Below are 19,938 nucleotides of genomic sequence, written 5' to 3' on the forward strand. Positions count from 1 at the left end.
ACACAACCTTCGTAACTTGATGAGGCACTGTCCAGTCCAAAGCCATAGGCTAAAAGCCGACCGAGTACTCGAACGAGCCTCCGAACCGACACAGCAACTTGCTGTAAATTCCAGCAGCAGCAACTTCGCTTTCATCGCGTCGTTTGCGAGACTTTTTGTCATTGGGGCTTGAACCACCGACCATAGCCTCTCAACAACATCCCAAGGAATGATTTGAACCATGGCTAAGGGCCGTAGGCCAGCCACAATTCGCCTCATTCCAGCAACCAACCGAAAGTTCTTACCGAGAAACAATTCTGCACGTCGGGGCATTGTTCTTGTTTTGTTGTCACCGATCGTTCCAGTGGCCATTTGATTGACCATGGCACGATCTAGACATCTTGGGACATGGTATGAACCATGGCTAAGGGCTATAGGCCAAACCAGATCCACACCATTCCACCAAAAACCGAAACAACACAAGCTGAAAAAAAAAGGAAACCGAAAGTGGGGAGGGGCTGTTCTGGTGTTTTATTTTAAAACCGATCCACCATGGACCAAGCCACAAAAAGGGCGACTTAGTCACGTCTTATACATGCTAGGGAAGCGATCTAACCATGGCTACGGGCCTTGTGGCAGCCATGATCAGATTCAATCCCTTGAAAGAAAAATCTGAAATTTCGAAGCACAAAATGGCAGTGGAGGAATGCTGCTGTCATTTTCGATTCCATCATGCATGGGGCTGATTTGAATGGACCAACATGGTCCTAATGCACCCTATTACGTGTCTAGATGCCGCCTTGGGAGCCTGGAGTCGAACCATCCACCTGAAACCACTAAACAAGAGGAAACGTGAAGCTTGCCAAGGAAAATCAAAAAAATCTGCACCATGGTTTCGAAAATATTTGGACATGCATCTCGATTTTTTTTCTTGATAAAACATGATCACATACTGAAAAATAATTGCTAATATGACTTGATTGAGGTTTGAAAGAATCTAGACATGCCTTGGTTATCGTTTGAAATAAAAACGAAAAGAATACGACGACTCGGCGCGGAGGAGGTGGAGCGCTTCTTTCCTTTTCTACCTTTCTTCTTACTCGATTTTTCTCTCCTATCTCCCACTGAATTCTCACGGTTTTTCCACTCTGAAATACTCTCTAATTTGGTGATGGGGGAGGGGAAAGGGTGGTTAAGAGAGTGAGGGAAATGGTTGCAAGATATAGGGAACAAATCAAGACCAAGTCTCCACCTTTTGAATTTTGAATTCTAGTTTGATATCAAATTATTTTTTGGTGCATGTTGGGGTGAGGTGGCCGATCCATTACCATCTAGACTAGGTGAGGATAAGGTTGATCATTAATTAAATGGTGCTCCCAAAAATAAAAGAATTATCCTACTAATTAAATACAAAGAAAGGGTCAAATGTGTTGGGTTGGCAAGGGATAATTTAGCAACTAAGGGGGGCCGAAAATTTACTAATAAATGGAGGGGAAATGTTGATTATCTAGTAACTTAATAACCCTTAAAAGCCTCACTAATCCTTTAAATAATTTAGTGAATTAACCCTTAATTATTGGAACTTAAATGAACTTATTTTTTAATCACCTCAAGTAATTAAATTAAATCCTCAAAACATCCTTTTTAACTTAAATGAACTTACTTGCTAGCTAAATTAACTTCTGGAAATATTTCTCGAATCTTAAATTCTATCTCAAAGCTCTAACTCCAGTCCGGCCTCACTGAAATAACTGAAATACTAAAAATCAAACTACTGCCTGAAATAATAAAATAATTAACTTCAAAGAAATGCCTTAAAATAATCATGCAATGAAGTCAATTTAATTTTAAAAAAATCTAGAATTATGCATGGCTTATACGTAGACTGATTTACGGGTTCTACAATCCTCCCCCCTTAAAAGAAATTTCGTCCTCGAAATTAGAACTCACCGAATAACTCGGGGTAACGATCTCTCATCTCCGACTCAGACTCCCATGTAGCTTCCTCCTCTGAATGATTGAGCCATTTGACTTTGACTCGCTTAACCAACTTGTTCCGAAGTTTCTTCTCCTGCCGGTCTAGGATCTGCACTGGTCTTTCCTCATAAGACAGGTTCGGAGTAAGTTGCAACGGCTCAAAGTTCAGCACATGCGAAGGGTTCGCCATGTACTTTCTCAGCATGGAGACGTGAAAGACATTGTGTACTCTGGCCAGATTCGGCGGAAGAGCCACACGATAAGCTAGCGTCCCAACTCTGTCAAGGATCTCAAACGGTCCAATGAATCTCGGACTGAGCTTCCCTTTCTTCCCAAATCTCATGACACCCTTCATAGGTGCCACTTTCACAAATACATGATCGCCCACTGCAAACTCCAAATCTTTCCTCCGCTGATCGGCATAGCTCTTCTGTCGACTCTGAGCAGTCCTCATTCTATCACGGATCTTGACTACTACATCTGCTGCCTGCTGAACAATCTCTGGACCCAACTCTGCTCTCTCTCCTACTTCATCCCAATGGACAGGAGATCTGCACTTGCGGCCATACAGTGCTTCATACGGAGCCATACCTATAGACGACTGGAAGCTGTTGTTATAGGTGAACTCAACCAATGGCAAGTTCGACTCCCAACTCCCTGAGAAATCAATGACGCAAGCGCGAAGAAGATCCTCCAAAATGTGAATAACTCGCTCCGACTGCCCATCTGTCTGCGGATGGAAAGCTGTGCTAAACAGCAACTTCGTACCCAAAGTCGAATGCAAACTCTTCCAAAATGAGGAAGTGAATCGGGGATCTCTGTCGGATACGATCGAAACTGGAACACCATGGAGTCAGACTATCTCTCGGATATACAGCTCTGCATACTGAACCATGGTGAAAGTCGTCTTAATAAGAAAGATGTGCGCTGATTTGGTAAGACGATCTACAATCACCCAGATAGCATTCGATCCTCTGGCTGACCTTGGCAATCCGGTCACAAAGTCCATGGTAACAATCTCCCACTTCCACTCGGGAATAGGGAGAGGCTTGAGCAAACCTGCTGGTCTCTGATGCTCGGCCTTCACTAACTGGCAGGTCAGACACTCGGACACAAAACGTCTGATGTCCTTCTTCATACCAGGCCACCAATACAATAGCTGCAGATCCTTGTACATCTTTATACTCCCTGGATGAATAGAGTACGGCGACGTATGGGCTTCTGTTAAGATATCTGCTCGGATAGAATCACTGCTAGGAACCCATATCCTGTCTCGGTATCTCACAATACCATCACTGACTGAATACAAGACACTGCCCTTGGCTTCATCTCTCTTCTTCCACTGTGCCAATTGCTCATCTGCTGACTGACCACTGCGAATACGGTCCAAGAGAGAAGACTGAATGGTCCAGGTAGATAGACGAGGAACTCTACCTCGAGGATAAGTCTCGAGATCAAACCTCTGTATCTCAAACTGAAGAGGTTTCTGAATCGTCAAATGAGCCATCACTGCGACTTTTCTGCTCAATGCATCCGCAACTACATTAGCTTTACCAGGGTGGTAGCTAATGTCACAATCGTAGTCTTTCACAAGCTCCAACCAACGCCTCTGACGCATGTTCAGCTCCTTCTGCGTAAAGAAATACTTGAGGCTCTTGTGGTCGGTAAAGATCTGGCACTTCTCCCCATACAGATAGTGCCTCCAAATCTACAAGGCAAAAACTACGGCGGCCAATTCTAGATCATGGGTAGGGTAGTTCTTCTCATGGATTTTCAACTGTCGAGAAGCATACGCTATCACCTTCCCATGCTGCATCAATACTGCGCCCAAACTGAGCTTCGAAGCATCGGTGTACAAAACAAAATCTCCGGGCCCTGACGGCATGGCCAAAAACTGGTGATGAGATAAGAGCTTGCTTCAAAGTATCGAAGCTCTTCTGACACTCCTCGCTCCACACAAATTTAGCATTCTTCTTGGTCAATGATGTGAGTGGAACGGCAATAGAGGAGAATCCCTTAATGAACTTTTGATAATATCCTGCTAGCCCAAGAAAACTGCGGATCTCTGATGCATTCTGCGGCAACCCAATCTCTAACTGCGACAACTTTCGCTGGGTCTATCTCAATACCACTGCTAGAAACAATGTGGCCTAAGAACGCCACCTTCTCTAACCAGAATTCGCACTTACTGAACTTTGCGAATAACTTGTGCTTCTGCAAGGTCTGCAGCACTGTGGTCAGATGTCTGCTGTGATCCTCTTGATTTTTCGAGTAGACGAGAATTATGAATACTATCACAAACTGGTCAAGATACGGCTGAAATACGCGATTCATGAGATCCATGAAGATCGCTGGCGCATTCGTCAGACCGAACGGCATCACTAGGAACTCGTAGTGACCATAACGAGTCCTGAAAGCTGTCTTCGAGACATCAGCATCTCTCACCCTCAACTGGTGATAACCGGAACGCAGATCTATCTTGGAGAAAATCGAAGCTCCCTGCAACTGGTCAAACAGATCCTCAATCCTCGGAAGTGGGTATTTATTCTTCACTGTAACCCTGTTCAACTCCCGATAGTCAATACAAAGTCTCATAGAGCCATCCTTCTTTTTCACAAATAAGACCGGCGCGCCCCATGGTGAAAAGCTCGGGCGAATGAACTCCTTGTCAAGAAAGTCCTGAATCTGCTTCTTAAGCTCTGCCATCTCTGTCGGTGCTAGTCGGTACGGCTCTTTGGATATCGGAGCCGTACCTGGCATAAGCTCAATGAAAAACTCCACCTCTCTCTCGGGTGGCATACCAGAGACGTCTTTGGGAAAAACGTCTAAAAAACCTCTGACAATCGGAACATCTGAGGCTAACTGGCTGGGTTCCTCGGGGACAAATAAAAAGGTCGCTAGAAATGCCCGACACCCTCTATGCATGAGCTTCCTGGCCTGAACATAAGGAATAATGCGCGGTAAAGGAAAGTACCTATCCGGCTCAAATAAGAACTGCTCCATTCCAGGCGGTCGGACAAGAACAGATCTCCGCTGGAAGTCTATCAACACTCTGTTCCTCAATAGCCAGTCCATCCCTAAGATAATGTCAAATTCCGGCATCGGTAGCACAATCAGATCCGCATAAACAAGATTACTGTGCAGCTCAAGGTCTAAATCTCGGATAACATTGGTGGCTGCCATCTCCTTGCCTGACGGCAACACTACTGAAAAGGCTATGTCTAGCCCAATGGTCTTGATCTTGAGAAAGTTTGCAAAGACCTCCGAAATAAACGAGTGAGTGGCCCCTGAATCTATCAAGGCCTTGGTAGCGGAACCAGATATAAAAATTCTCCCTGTCGACAACATAGTCTCCGGGTTGGTTTCCGCGGCATGGAGAGCAAAAACTCTGCCTTGGGTAGGCAGATTCCTCTGAGGGCATCTTAGCAACATGTGGTCTGGACTGCCACACTTAAAACACTTTCCTGAGCCAGACATACATGCTGCAGGATGGCGGCGTGAGCACTTGGGACAGACTGGGTGCTCATAAGTCCTCGGGGCTGGGCGTCCCCGCTGCAGCTGCTGCTGCTGCTGGCCTCTGTTTCTAGGCGGTCCGTGAAAAGGCCTCTTGTTCTGCTGCTGATGCTGATGAGGAGGAGGGCGGTGTGGTACTTGGACTGGGCGCTTGCCCTGGCGATCCCTCTCGATATCCCGCAGATCCTGCTCTCCGGCTAGGGCCTTGGAGACAGCAATCTCATAAGTAGCAGGGTCAGACACCCTAACATCCCGGTGCAAGATCGGCCGTAGACCCACCAGGAAATGCATCAACTTGGCTTTGGCATCATTCGCGATCAGGGGCACAAAATGACAGCCCCTCTCGAACTTACGGATGAACTCCGTAACCGTCATGTCTCCCTGTCTCATGCTCATGAACTCAGTGGTCAACCTGGTGCGCACTTCCTCGGCAAAATATTTGGAGTAGAAAACCTCCGTGAAGCGTGTCCATGAAAGTGTAGCCAAGGTCAGGGCTACTGACGCTCCTTCCCACCATAAGCGGGCATCTCCACTGAACAGATAGGTGGCACAACGGACTCTGTCTTCATCTCCCAGCTCCATGAACTCGAAGATAACCTCGAGGGATTTGATCCATCCCTCGGCAATCATGGGGTCAGACGTCCCAGAAAACTCCTTTGGACGCATCTTCATGAATCGCTCGTAAACAGCCTCTGGCCCTGTCGGCCTAGTCACCACCGCATTGTTCCCCGCAAACTGTGCGAAGAACTGTGTCATCCCAGCTAGCATCTGGGCACTCATGTCAGGTGGGGGCGGTGGTGGAGGTGGAGGAGGAGGAGGAGGAGGAGGTGTCTGCCTCTCTTGTCTTTGATCGTCATCGTCCTCGCGACAGTGCTCGCCACTACCTCTCGACGTCCTACTTGACGTCTAGGGGGCATACTGTTTCAACATAACCCATACGTAACTAACATGCATAATTCCATAATTTATTTTTTTATGAACACTGAAATACTGAAAATCTGGTCGAAATTATTTCATGGAAGCATGCTGACAAAATAATTCATGCTTTAAATAAAATGCTGAACTGTAAAACTTACAGACCGATGGCGTGGCTTCGTGAGCTTCTCGTGGTCAGTAGTAGTGTAACCCTATATAGAACCACCGCTCTGATACCAACTGTCGAGGCCCGAAAACTCCTTGCTTGAAAATTTGTGGAAAAATTAAAAATTTTCTTTTAAAAATAAATGGAGTGCCTCATTCATAAAATCAACTGATAACTCAAGTTCAATGTTTAAAATATAGCAGCGGAAAAAAATAAAGTTTGCCGAAAATAACAATTTAAAAATATTCAACAGCTGATAAAATGTCTGAGCATAAAAAAAGTGGCAAGTGCTGAAACTGAGGTCCTCGGGTGCCACTACTGCCGACCCAAGCTGGCTCACTGGTCCCCGCCCTCGGCCCTGGCCTCATCAGTACCTACAACAATCAAGTCTAGTGAGCCTAAAGACTCAGCATGCAAATATCGTAGGTAACGAGTAAATACTGAAGTAAAATGTGCATGGGATAAAATATCATGTCATGAGGCATACTGAAAATAACTTGTACTGAGCAATTATAATACGTGCATAACTGAATTGAAATCATAGTAAAAATGTTTGCTCCTTGGAGCCCTGTACTGAAATAACTGGTAAAAATTTTCTGTTGAGATTATGGTCTACGCCTGTGGCCCCTGCACTGAACTGAACTGATCGGTAACTGGCTACCGGGGAGTATAAAACTGAACTGAGCTGGCCGGTCACTGGCGACCGGGGTGGTACCAAACTGAACTGATAGGTCACTGGCGACCGTATAAAATAATGCTCCCATAATAGTGAATTGACCACAAGCCATATCGCATAAATCTCAAAAATAAGTATTTTCTATTTTCATGCACGTAATATAATTAAATGGCATAATGAAAATATCATGTATATTTTACCAACTGGATTGGATCGCTCCCAGGCTCGCTGCAACCTACATATGCCATGAAAAATATGCAATAGCTTAAACTTGACCAAACTATGCAATTAAGTTTGAAAATGCGACAATTACGTCTAACGACTTCGTATTTAATCATGACTCCAAACCAACCTGAACCGACACTGAACCGACGTATAGTCATGATTAAAATACGCTTGAAATTATGAACTAATGCTCCTAAAATGATGAGGGTCGAAATCTAGGTGAAATGGAGGCCAAAACAAGAAACGCTCTTTCGAGAGTCAATTTGACACATCGCACCGTAAATTCTCGTACGACCTCAAAATTGATCCGAATCACGAACGGTCAAAAACAAGACCTTCCTAACTCGATGGGTCACTGTCCAGTCCAAAGCCATAGGCTAAAAGCCGACCGAGAACTCGAACGAGCCTCCGAACCGACACAGCAACTTGCTGTAAATTCCAGCAGCAGCAACTTCGCTTTCATCGCGTCGTTTGCGAGACTTTTGGCCATTGGGGCTTGAACCACCAACCATAGCCTCTCAACAACATCCCAAGGAATGATTTGAACCATGGCTAAGGGCCCTAGGCCAGCCACAATTCGCCTCATTCCAGCAACCAACCGAAAGTTCTTACCGAGAAACAATTATGCACGTCGTGGCATTGTTCTTGTTTTGTTGTCACCGATCGTTCCAGTGGCCATTTGATTGACCATGGCACTATCTAGACATCTTGGGACATGGTATGAACCATGGCTAAGGGCTATAGGCCAAACCAGATCCACACCATTCCACCAAAAACCGAAACAACACAAGCTGAAAAAAAAAGGAAACCCAAAGTGGGGAGGGGCTGTTCTGGTGTTTTATTTTAAAACCGATCCACCATGGACCAAGCCACAAAAAGGACGACTTAGTCAAATCTTAGACATGCTAGGGAAGCGATCTAACCATGGCTATGGGCCTTGTGGCAGCCATGATCAGATTCAATCCCTTGACAAAAAAATCTGAAATTTCGAAGCACAAAATGGCAGTGGAGGAATGCTGCTGTCATTTTTGATTCCATCATGCATGGGGCTGATTTGAATGAACCAACATGGTCCTAATGCACCCTATTACGTGTCTAGATGCCGCCTTGGGAGCCTGGAGTCGAACCATCCACCTGAAACCACTAAACAAGAGGAAACGTGAAGCTTGCCAAAGAAAATCAAAAAAATCTGCACCATGGTTTCGAAAATATTTGGACATGCATCTCGATTTTTTTTCTTGATAAAACATGATCACATACTGAAAAATAATTGCTAATATTACTTGATTGAGGTTTGAAAGAATCTAGACATGCCTTGGTTATCGTTTGAAATAAAAACGAAAAGAATACGACGACTCGGCGCGGAGGAGGTGGAGCGCTTCTTTCCTTTTCTACCTTTCTTCTTACTCGATTTTTCTCTCCTATCTCCCACTGAATTCTCACGGTTTTTCCACTCTGAAATACTCTCTAATTCGGTGATGGGGGAGGGGAAAGGGTGGTTAAGAGAGTGAGGGAAATGGTTGCAAGATATAGGGAACAAATCAAGACCAAGTCTCCACTTTTTGAATTTTGAATTCTAGTTTGATATCAAATGATTTGTTGGTGCATGTTGGGATGAGGTGGCCGATCCATTAACATCTAGACTAGGTGAGGATAAGGTTGATCATTAATTAAATGGTGCTCCCAAAAATAAAAGAATTATCCTACTAATTAAATACAAAGAAAGGGTCAAATGTGTTGGGTTAGCAAGGGATAATTTAGCAACTAAGGGGGCCGAAAATTTACTAATAAATGGAGGGGAAATGTTGATTATCTAGTAACTTAATAACCCTTAAAAGCCTCACTAATCCTTTAAATAATTTAGTGAATTAACCCTTAATTATTGGAACTTAAATGAACTTATTTCTTAATCACATCAAGTAATTAAATTAAATCCTCAAAACATCCTTGTTAACTTAAATGAACTTACTTGCTAGCTAAATTAACTTCTGGAAATATTTTTCGAATCTTAAATTCTATCTCAAAGCTCCAACTCCAGTCCGGCCTCACTGAAATAACCGAAATGCTAAAAATCAAACTACTGCATGAAATAATAAAATAATTAACTTCAAAGAAATGCCTTAAAATAATCATGCAATGAAGTCAATTTAATTTTAAAAAAATCTAGAATTATGCATGGCTTATACGTAGACTGATTTACGGGTTCTACAGTTCCGATCTCCAAAGCACAGTACCGACTAGCACCGACGGAGATGGCAGAGCTTAAGAAGCAGATACAGGAACTTCTAGATAAGGAGTTCATTCGCCCGAGTTTTTCACCATGGGGCGCGCCAGTCTTATTTGTGAAGAAGAAGGATGGCTCTATGAGGCTTTGTATTGACTATCGGGAGTTGAACAGGGTTACAGTGAAGAACAAGTACCCACTTCCGAGGATCGAGGATTTGTTTGACCAGTTGCAGGGAGCTTCGGTATTCTCCAAGATAGATCTGCGTTCCGGTTATCACCAGTTGAGGGTGAGAGATGCTGATGTTTCCAAGACTGCCTTCAGGACTCGTTTTGGCCACTAAGAGTTCCTTGTGATGCCGTTCGGTCTGACGAATGCGCCAGCGATCTTCATGGATCTCATGAATCGCGTATTTCAGCCGTATCTTGACCAGTTTGTGATAGTATTCATAATTCTCGTCTACTCGAAAAATCAAGAGGATCACAGCAGACATCTGACCACAGTGCTGCAGACCTTGCAGAAGCACAAGTTATTCGCAAAGTTCAGTAAGTGCGAATTCTGGTTAGAGAAGGTGGCGTTCTTAGGCCACATTGTTTCTAGCAGTGGTATTGAGGTAGACCCAGCGAAAGTTGTCGCAGTTAGAGATTGGGTTGCCGCAGAATGCATCAGAGATCCGCAGTTTTCTTGGGCTAGCAGGATATTATCAAAAGTTCATTAAGGGATTCTCTTCTATTGCCGTTCCACTCACATCATTGACCAAGAAGAATGCTAAATTTGTGTGGAGCGAGGAGTGTCAGAAGAGCTTCGATACTTTGAAGCAAGCTCTTATCTCATCACCAGTTTTGGCCATGCCGTCAGGGCCCGGAGATTTTGTTTTGTACACCGATGCTTCGAAGCTCAGTTTGGGCGCAGTATTGATGCAGCATGGGAAGGTGATAGTGTATGCTTCTCGACAGTTGAAAATCCATGAGAAGAACTACCCTACCCATGATCTAGAATTGGCCGCCGTAGTTTTTGCCTTGAAGATTTGGAGGCACTATCTGTATGGGGAGAAGTGCCAGATCTTTACCGACCACAAGAGCATCAAGTATTTCTTTACGCAGAAGGAGCTGAACATGCGTCAGAGGCGTTGGTTGGAGCTTGTGAAGGATTATGACTTTGACATTAGCTACCACCCGGGTAAAGCTAATGTAGTTGCGGATGCATTGAGCAGAAAAGTCGCAGTGATGGCTCATTTGACGATTCAGAGACCTCTTCAGACTGAGATGCAGAGGTTTGGTCTAGAGACTTATCCTCAAGGTAGAGTTCCCCGTCTATCTACCTTGACTATTCAGTCCTCTCTTCTTGACCGTATTCGCAGTGGTCAGTCAGCAGATGAGCAGTTAGCAAAGTGGAAGCAGAGAGATGAGGCCAAGGGCAGTGTCTTGTATTCAGTCAGCGACGGTATTGTGAGATACCGAGACAGGATGTGGGTTCCCAACAGTGGTTCTATTCGAGCAGATATTCTATCAGAGGCCCACATGTTGCCGTACTCTATTCATCCAGGGAGTACGAAAATGTACCGAGATCTGCAGTCATTGTATTGGTGGCCTGGGATGAAGAAAGAAATCAGACGGTTTGTATCCGAGTGTCTGACTTGCCAGTTAGTGAAGGCGGAGCATCAGAGACCAGCAGGTTTGCTCAAGCCTCTTCCCATTCCCGAGTGGAAGTGGGAGAATGTTACCATGGACTTTGTGATCGGATTGCCGAAATCAGTCAGAGGGTCAAATGCTATATGGGTGATTGTTGATCGTCTTACCAAATCAGCGCACTTCTTGCCTATTAAGACGACTTTCACCATGATTCAGTATGTAGAGTTGTATATCCGGGAGATAGTCCGACTTCATGGTATTCCAGTTTCTATCGTATCTGACAGAGATCCCAGATTCACTTCCTCATTTTGGAAGAGTTTGCATTCGACTATAGGTACGAAGTTGCTATTTAGCACAGCTTTCCATCCGCAGACAGATGGGCAGTCAGAGCGAGTTATTCATATTTTGGAGGATCTTCTCCGTGCTTGTGTTATTGATTTCTCTGGGAGTTGGGAGTCGAACTTGCAATTAGTGGAGTTCACCTATAACAACATCTTCCAGTCGTCTATTGGTATGGCTCCGTATGAAGCACTATATGGCCGCAAGTGTAGATCTCCTATTCAATGGGACGAAGTAGGGGAGGGATCAGAGTTGGGTCCGGAGATTATTCAGCAGGCTGCCGATGTAGTAGTCAAGATCCGTGATAGGATGAGGACTACTCAGAGTCGACAGAAAAGTTATGCAGATCAGAGGAGGAGAGACCTAGAGTTTGCCGTTGGTGACCATGTCTTTGTGAAGGTAGCGCCTATGAAGGGTGTCATGCGATTTGAGAAGAAAGGGAAGCTCAGTCCAAGATTCATTGAACCATTTGAGATCCTCGACAGAGTTGGGACGTTAGCTTATTGTGTGGCTCTTCCGTCGAATCTGGCCGGAGTACACAATGTGTTCCACGTCTCTATGCTGAGGAAGTATATGGCGAATCCTTCGCATGTCTTGAACTTTGAGCCGTTGCAGCTTACTCCGAACCTGTCTTACGAGGAGAGACCAGTGCAGATCTTAGACAGGCAGGAGAAGAAGCTTCGGAACAAGCTAGTTAAGCGAGTGAAAGTCAAATGGCTCAACCATTCAGAGGAAGAAGCTACGTGGAAGTCTGAGACAGAGATGAGGAGTCGGTACCCCGAGTTATTCGGTGAGTTTTAATTTCGAGGACGAAATTTCTTTTAAGGGGGGAGAGTTGTAGAACCCGTAAACCAGACTACGTATAATCATGCATAATTCTAGCATTTAAAGTAAAATGATTTTATTATTATTGCATGAGTATTTATTCTTTCCTTTAAATTTAATTACTTTATGCAGTAGTTTAATTTTTATCTTTTCAGTTAATTCAGTGAGGCCGGACTGGAGTTGGAGTTTTGAGATAAAATTTAAGATTAAGAAATCATTCACAGAATTTATTTTAGCTAGCTAATAAGTTAATTTAAGTTAAAATGAGGTTTAAGGAATTATTTAAGTAACTTGAGGTAAGTAGGAAATAAGTTCATTTAGGTTCCATAATTAAGGTTTTAATTCACTAAATTATTTAAAAGATAGGTAAGGCTCTAAAGATTTAAAATACACTAACTAAACAATATTTTCCTTCATTTTTATTTCAAATTTCGGCCACCCCTTAGTGAGACAACAATTCTTTGACAACTCACCACCTTTGACTCCTTCTTTATTATTTCTTGGCATGATAATCCTTTCATCTATTAAACCCCATTAATTAATATTAGATCATTATCCTAGCCTTGTGAGGACATGAAGAATCGGTCACACCCCATCTAACCCTCCAACAATCATTTTGATATCAAACCATTTCAAATTTCAAAAGAGAGCAAGACTTGGTCTTGCCATCCCTTTTATATTGCAACCCCTTCCCCCTGACTCTCCTAACCATCATTTCCTCTCCCCTTGCACCGAAAATTTGAGAGCATTTCACAGCATTTTCGTGAGCCTCATAGCTTGAGTAAGAGAGAAAATAATTGAGTAGAAGGAAGATCAAGAAGATCACTCCGCCTCCTCCGCGCCGCGTCGTCGTTTCATTCGTTTTTTTTCAAAACGAAACCAAGGCATGTTTATATTTTTCCTTGCTCTTCAATCAATTCATATACATGTTTTTAAACTATATTTTTCCATGATCTTATCAGCAAAACCGAAATATATCAAGAACTTTTCAAAATAAAAGATGCAGATTTTCGGCCCCTTTCCTTGTGCTCCTCACGGTTTGGCTTGTGTTGATCGTTTCAGGTGTTGGCTCGTGTCCAGGCTCTCAAGGCTGCCCCTAGACACATTTTAGGATGTATTAGGATCATGGTGGTCCATTGTTTCAAGCCCTATGCATGCTGAAATTCAGAATTTACAGCAACTCATCCTTAGTGTCACTTTGAGTTTTGATTTTTAATTCTTGCTGTCAAAGGAGGATGTATCTGGTCTTGGCTGCCCTAGGGGCTATAGCCATGGTTGGGACACCTCCTTGGCATGTCTAAGACGTGACCAAGTCGGCCTTTCAAGGCTTGGTCCATGGTTGCATCGATTTTTAAATAAAAACAAGAACAGCCCCCTTCGACCCCTTTAAAATTCTGCACATGCCTTTTCGGTTTTGGTGGTTTGGAGTGGACCTTGGTTGGCCTCTGGCCCTTAGCCCTGGTTCACACCATACCCCATGATGTCTAGATCAAGCCATGGTCAACGTTATGGCCACTGGTATGATGCATGACAGCAACAAAACAAAATTTCAGAAACATCACCGTACAGATTTTTGTGTTCTCGGTTGAAGCTTGGTGTTGTCCTAGGTGTTGGATTTGATTGTGGTTGGCCTAGGGCCCTTAGCCATGGTTCAAGCCACCCCTTAGGATGTTGGGAAGAGGCTCTGGTCAGTGGTTCAAGCCCAAATGGCCAATAGTCTCGCAAATGAAGCAATGTAAGCACAAGTGCGGTTGCTGGAATTTCTGGACAGCAACTTGCTGCTTCAGTTCAGTGGCTCTTTCGAGTTCTTGGTTGGCTTTTAGCCTATGGCCTTGGACTGGACAGTGCTTCATCAAGTTAGGAAGGTCATGTTTTTGGCTGTTTGTGATTCGGATCATTTTAGAAGTCGTACGAGAAATTACGGTGCGAAGTGCCAAATTGACTCTCGAAAGAGCGTTTCATGTTTTGGCCTTCATTCACCAAAATTTCGACTTGCATCATTTTTGGAGCATTATTTCATCATTTTAGGCATATTTTAATCATGACTATATGATGGTTTGGTGTTGGTTCGGGTTGGTACGGAGTCATGATTAAATACGAAGTCGTTAGGCGTAATGGTGTCATTTTTGAGATTTAATTACATAGTTTGGTCAAATTAAATCATTTGCATATTTTCACGTTATATTTTAGGTCGCAGCGAGCCTGGGAACGATCCAACCCATGTGGTAAAATAATATAGGATATTTAATTACGTCATTTAATTATATTACGTGCATAAAAATATAAAATATTCATTTTTGAGATTTATGCGATATTGTTTGTGGCCATTTTACTATCATGGGATCATTGTATCATCCGGTCGTCAGTTACCGGTCAGTTCAGTTCAGTTCCACCCACTATACTGTGGCATTAGTCTGATCAGACGTTCATTACTTCACCCGATCGCCAGTTACCGGTCAGTTCAGTGCAGGGGCCACTTGCGTAGACCATAATCTCACCAGAAAATTATTACATGCTATTTCATTACAGGGCTCCATGGAGCAAACATTTTAACTATGATTTTAGTTCAGTTATGCACGTATTATAATTAATCAGGACACGATATTTTACGTTATGCCTCATGACATGTTATTTTTACTCCCATGCAACTTTATTATATTATTTACTCGTTATTTACGATATATGCATGTTGAGTCTTTAGACTCATTAGACTTGATTGTTGTAGGTACTGATGAGGTCGGGACCGAGGGCGGGGACCAGTGAGCTAGCTTGGGTCGGCAGTAGTGGAACCCGAGGACCTCATTTACAGCATTTGTCATTTTTATGCTCAAACATTTTTATCAGTTGTTGGATTACTTTAACTTGTTATTTTGTGAGCAATAATTTCTTTCGCTGCTATTTTGAACATTAAACTGGATTTATCAGTTTACTTCGTGAATGAGGTATTTTAATTATTTTAAAAAGAAAATTTTTAATTTTTCCGCAAATTTTCAAACACGAATTTTCGGGCCGTTATATATCAAGCCAAACTCAAGCTCGATTTTGAGCTCGAAAAATTAATCAAACCAAGCTCAAGCCTAAAGATATTCGGCTCGTGAGATCGCAAACATGTTTGATAATAGGCTCGCGAGCTCGAGCTCGGCTCGTTTAGGTGGCTCGTAAGCTTGAGTTTGACTCATTTGTTGAGTTGACAAATAAAAATATTAGTACTAATGACAATGGAAGGACTGAACACAAGACAAATAAAAATATTAGTACTAACGTTATTATGAAATTTGCATGATACTTGACTAGTTGTTATTGGAGATGATTTTGTAATTCCTGATTTTAATGGATTCTTTGACGTCCTCCCTACTTTCTCACCAGACTTAGTTGAAGTATTAAAGGGGTGAAATTATTTCATTGTTATTTATATGGTGATATCAGTGTATGATGAATATTTTAGATGTATTATTTTGGAATGTTCAATAATATATTGATTTATGTTTTTTAGCTCTTATTTGTGTCGTTTTGGCTATTTATGAATGAATTTACATTATAATGTCTGATTTAAAATTAGTTTATAGATATATTTAATTTTTAACAAGCTCAAATCAAGCTCAATTTTATGCTTTACGAGCTCGAAAACGAGCCGAGCTCAAGACAGGCTTGTTAAACATGCTAAACGAGCTATTAATGAATCAAGTTCGAGTCTGACTTGATTAACATGCTAAACGAGCTTTTAACGGGCCGAGCTCGAGCTTTTCCCGAGCTTGGTAATTTCAAGACAAACCAAGCTCGAGCCTGATAATAAAAGTTCGAATCGAGCTCGAGCCTCAAACAATCTTAAATGAACCGAGCTCGAGCCTGATACTGTTTGGTTTGGTTTGAATCGTTTACATCCCTAGCAGCAGGACATGGTGTAGCCTATGCATCCAGACAGCTGAAGGTCCACGAGAAGAACTATCTGACGCATGACCTCGAGCTAGCAGCAGTAGTATTTGCCCTGAAGATCTGGAGACACTATCTGTATGGGGAGAAATGCAGATCATAAGAGGCTGAAATACTTCTTCACACAGAATGAGTTGAATAAGCGACAGAGAAGGTGGCTTGATCTGGTGAAGGACTATGATTGCGACATTAGCTACCATCCGTGTAAGGCTAATGTGGTCGCAGATGCTCTGAGCAAGAAGCACACAATGATTTCTCATCTGTCAATGTAGAGACCGCTACAGGCTGAGATTCAGAGATTTGAGCTTGCATTTTATGTCAGGGGCGAGGCCCCGAATCTTGCTACTCTAACAGTACAACCGACTCTTAGAGACAGAATCCGAGCATGGCAGACTTCTGACGAGCAGTTACAAAAGTGGAGACAAAAGGACGAGGCTAAGGGCCAGAGACTGTATAAATTTGTGGACGGCATAGTCAGATATATAGATCGCCTATGGATTCCTAACAGTGATTTCCTTCGAGCGGATATCTTGAGCGAGGCCCACAGCACCCCGTACTTCATCCATCCAGGGAGTACAAAGATGTATAAGAATGTACAGACTCTTTATTGGTGGCCGGGCATGAAGCGAGATATTCTGTGATTCGTCTCCAAGAGTTTGACTTGTCAACAGGTCAAAGCAGAGCATCAGAGACCTGCAGGGAAGCTGAGACCACTCCCTATTCCTGAGTGAAAATGGGATAACATTACTATGGCTTTTGTGACAGGGCTTCCGAGAACTATGGGAGGATTCAATGCCATCTGGGTGATTGTTGATCGGCTCACTAAGTCAGCTCATTTCTTACCGATCAAGAAGACATTCACCATGACTCAGTACACAGAGTTGTACATCAGAGAGATAGTAAAACTGCATGGGATTTCAGTGTCCATCGTGTCAGACAGGGATCCGAGGTTCACGTCTGCATTCTGGAAGAGTCTTCACTAGGCGCTAGGTACTAAATTATTGTTCAGTACTGCCTTCCATCCCCAGAAAGAGGGACAGTCAGAGAGGGTGATTCAGATTCTGGAGGACCTACTCCGAGCTTGCATGATCGAATTCCAGGGCAGCTGGGAGCCGAAGTTACCTCTTGTAGAGTTCACATACAACAACAGTTATCAGGCATCGATAGGTATGGCTCCATACGAGCCACTGTACGGGAGGAAGTGTAGGTCGCCATTTTATTGGGATGAAGTAGGTGAGCGAGCAGAGTTGGGTCCGGATATTCTCAGACAGACAGCGGATTTAGTGGCCAAGATTCGGGACATGATGAAGACTGCTCAGAGCCGTCAGAAGAGTTATGCTGATCAGAGGCGGCGAGATCTTGAGTTCGCAGTAGGGGATCATGTTTTCGTGAAGGTCGCACTGAGGAAGGGTGTGATGAGGTTCGGGAAGAAGGGCAAGCTCAGCCCTAGATTCATCGGACCGTTCCAGATCCTAGAGAGAGTGGGGACACTTGCGTACAGAATTGCCTTAACGCCGAATCTGGCGGGAGTTCATAATGTGTTCCACGTCTCCATGATGCGAAATAATATGTCGAACCCTTCGCATGTGCTTAACTATGAGCCACTCCAGCTGACACCGTACCTGTCATTCGAGGAGAAACCCACTCAGATACTGACAGGTAGGAGAACAGGCTCCGAAACAAGGTGATCCAGATGGTCAAGGTCAAGTGGCTGAATCATTCCGAGGAGAAGGCTATTTGGGAGACCGAGATCGAGATGAGGAGTCGCTACCCGGAGTTATTCGGTACGTTCTAAATTTCGAGGAAGAAATTTTATTTAAGGGGAGAGAGTGGTAAGGTCCAGGAATTTAATTTACGTAACTTGAATGCTTGCAATCTAGGATTTTTAATTAAATTATGAGTTTAAATATTTTATGCATTTTATGCATAATTATTGCATGATAGGATGTATCCCGTGAAATTTTAAAAGTTCATGCATTAGGGTTTCTAGATGCATTTCGCGCCCGAACGAGAAACGGAGACGGGAGAATTATCAGAAAAAAATAATTTATTACATAATTAATTTTTTGTAATTAATTTAAGGTTTTTTTAAGCGTATTTTTCAAAAATGAACTTTATTAGGTATTTTTACCCGTTGGATTTTATTTTTATCGGGTACGCAAATTTTATAGAATCGGATGACTTATTGAGAGTTCGGCTAATATTTTCATAAACTTTTCAACACGAAATATTTTTCGAGATTGTGATTTTGGACTTAATGGGCCTACTTTTAGGCTTGTTGGACTTAAAATCCTTTTTAAACTTTTAATTATCAATTTAGGGCCCATTAGTTTATTTGTTAACTATTTAAATAATACTAATTAACCCTAAAACTCATTTAACCTAAACCAAATTCACTCTGCACTCAGCCGCCCACCCCCTCCACTCATCAGCCTCCTCGTGAGCGCAACAGCAAGGAGATTTGGTTTTCTTCTTTTTCTTCAAACTCAAGCTCTACTCCACGTCTCGGGTGTGCATTCCTTCGAGCATTTGTGCACAAAAATCATCAGGCATGCCACGTACTTTTGTTTTGCATCTTACACGCCATATACATACTGATGTGTGCTAATTATTATGCGAAATTCTCGATCCAGTCTCAATAATGAAGGATTTTCGGTTTGCATGAGATTATTGTTTTCTTTTTGTATTGCTGCTCACGGTTTTCTTGATGTGTTTGCAAGGGGGCTGTCCGAGGTGTTGTTGTAGGGTGTGAGGGCTGAGAGTGACGTTGTCACTAAGCTGGAACTGATGGAGGACAGTACTAGGTTGAAAATCGAGGGGGTATCATGGTAGGGTTCGGTTTTTGGGTGATCGAGCGTAATGGGGGGAAACCGTTGGTGTCAGGGTGATTCCAGGCTGTGGACCTGCTTCGGATGGGTCCAAACCATGACCTGGGAGGGCCCTAACACTATTGGTTTGAACCGTTGAGTAGCACGCACGAACCGAGTGCAAGGGAGTTGCGGTTGAGGTGCTTCGGCTCCTAGCGTGAGTGCTTAGTTCGTAGGCTGCATGGGGCTGGAGTCATGTTTTCTTTGAGTCCAGAGGGTCCTAGGGTGGTCTAGGATAGGCTGAGCCGGGGCTGGTACGTTTGGTTTTGGAGTAGGAAAGAAAACGTGACTAGGGTTCACTTGGGAATTACGAGTGGGGGTAGGAAAAATTTGTTCAGCACCTTGCAAGTCCTGGCCGAGAGATTTGGGGGCTTAGTCTTGATGGTTTTATGACCTTTTAAGTGTTTATAATGTGTGGTAAAGAGTTGGGAAAATTTTGGTTAAATTTCGAGTCGATTCGGCTTAAAACCGGCACCCCGATACAAGTTTTAAAACGAATCGGTTAAGTTTGATATTGGATTTGATTTTACGTCTAAGAATGCTTTTAAATATTTTTTGGGACATTTTAAGGTGTTTGGGAAGCTTCGAGTCAATTTTAGAGGTCCAGGGGTAAAACGGTAATTTTGGGTTTCCAATGGAAAAATGGTCATTTTGCACCTGGGTGAGATTTT

Source organism: Primulina tabacum, chromosome 5 (assembly GCF_025594145.1).
Source record: "Primulina tabacum isolate GXHZ01 chromosome 5, ASM2559414v2, whole genome shotgun sequence".
Classification (NCBI taxonomy): domain Eukaryota; kingdom Viridiplantae; phylum Streptophyta; class Magnoliopsida; order Lamiales; family Gesneriaceae; genus Primulina; species Primulina tabacum.